Source organism: Penaeus monodon, chromosome 34 (assembly GCF_015228065.2).
Source record: "Penaeus monodon isolate SGIC_2016 chromosome 34, NSTDA_Pmon_1, whole genome shotgun sequence".
NCBI classification, from domain to species: Eukaryota; Metazoa; Arthropoda; class Malacostraca; order Decapoda; family Penaeidae; genus Penaeus; species Penaeus monodon.
In genome coordinates this window covers 2,948,183-2,949,692 of record NC_051419.1, presented here as the reverse complement: position 1 = coordinate 2,949,692, position 1,510 = coordinate 2,948,183, and the positions used below count along the sequence as shown (strand labels likewise).

The following is a 1,510-nucleotide window of genomic DNA, read 5'->3' as shown; positions in this document are numbered from 1 at the left end:
AACCTTTTAGAAAAAAAAGTTACATATTCCCAAATCCTCCTTTAAAAAACCAAGAAAAATTTAAATTTTCCTTTTTAAAAAAAAGGCAAATATTAAACCAAGTGCTAAATATGTCAGGATTTTCTAGGAAGACCCAAGATGAAGACATCAGCCCGCTGGAAACCCTCTTTTTCCTCTGCCACTATTGAAAAAACCAGATACGACAAAAAGGTACATCACCTGGTAATCGTTTAAGTGGGATTCAACTAAACAGGGAACCTTAAATTTTTACCTGGTTCATAGAACTCATCTCCAGACCAAGCCTCTCGAATATCTGAAAATATCAAAACAAATTAACTTGGTCGAGACTGAACTTTAAAAAAAAAAAAATGACAATTTTAATGCAATTGCCAAAATGCTTCACGGACTAGAAATCTTAAACAGACTGCCAACAACCATACCACTGCAAAGGCTATCAAAGTAATAAACAAGGTAACAGGTTTTAACCACGTGTGATAAAAGTGTCAGGATTTTCTAGGAAGACCCAAGATGAAGACATCAGGTTCCGCTGGAAACCCTCTTCCTCTGCCACTAGTGACAAACCAGGCAAGACAAGAAGGCACATCACCTGGTAATCGATTAGTGGGATTCAACATTCCCTTATCTGTATCAGACAAGAAGCATCTACCCATTTCACAATTAGTTCAAGAGTAAAAGAACCTCTAAAGTATCTACAAAGATGGGTATAATTTTAACTTCAGCATTCTAACAAACGTGAATTTAAAAAAAAAATCATGACCTAAAATCATGAAACGTTCAAATTATATTTTAAGTAGAGTGAAACTAAAATCTACTTCAAATACACAAATCAGTAATCATTTATCACAACCCAAGTTCAAAAGGCAACCTTATCCCCCCACCCCACCCCATTGATAATGCCCAATCACACAAGCACTTCCAAATTGCAGCAAGTTTGCACAAATGCAAGCAGATGGTCTGACCCTTTCATAATGGAAGAGAATCTAAAGATGTAAACCATTCCAGCAATTTTACACAAGCATCCTCACACATTACAAACCTTGCATTGACAAAAATGCAAATGAGAAATATAGTCAAGGAGAAGTGGAAAAAATTAAATAAAAAGGTCATCAAAATCAGTCCTCGTAATATACATCTACCACGATACATGGAGACAAATTCAGTCAAAACGCCAGACCCTATAGAATTCACCTCCGAGACTCGTACTCTTGTAGAAACATTTTAAAAAATAAAAATATCCAGAGTAAATGCTGGGATGAAAAAGCAACAAGACCACGTAGTTTAGCTTTACAAGACTCCGTACTGTAGAAACCATCAGCTACGAGTCCCTTGGGAATAAAATGCCGTAACACTACAAGTTCCTCCCGATATACTATGGAGTAAAATATCTTCCATATAAACCATAAGCTCTTGGGTATGTAATTATAAGGGATTTAATTAAAAAAAAAAAAAAATACAAACTCACGTGCGGTTTTGTATTGCCGTTTGTCTT

General features: G+C 35.6%; 1 long non-coding RNA gene across 2 annotated transcripts in view; it reads right to left on the bottom strand.

Moving 5' to 3' along the window:
* LOC119594525 overlaps window positions 1-1,510 on the bottom strand; it is an 8,396-nt gene that overhangs the window by 6,451 nt on the left and 435 nt on the right. The gene's annotated exons all lie outside the window — the stretch shown is intronic.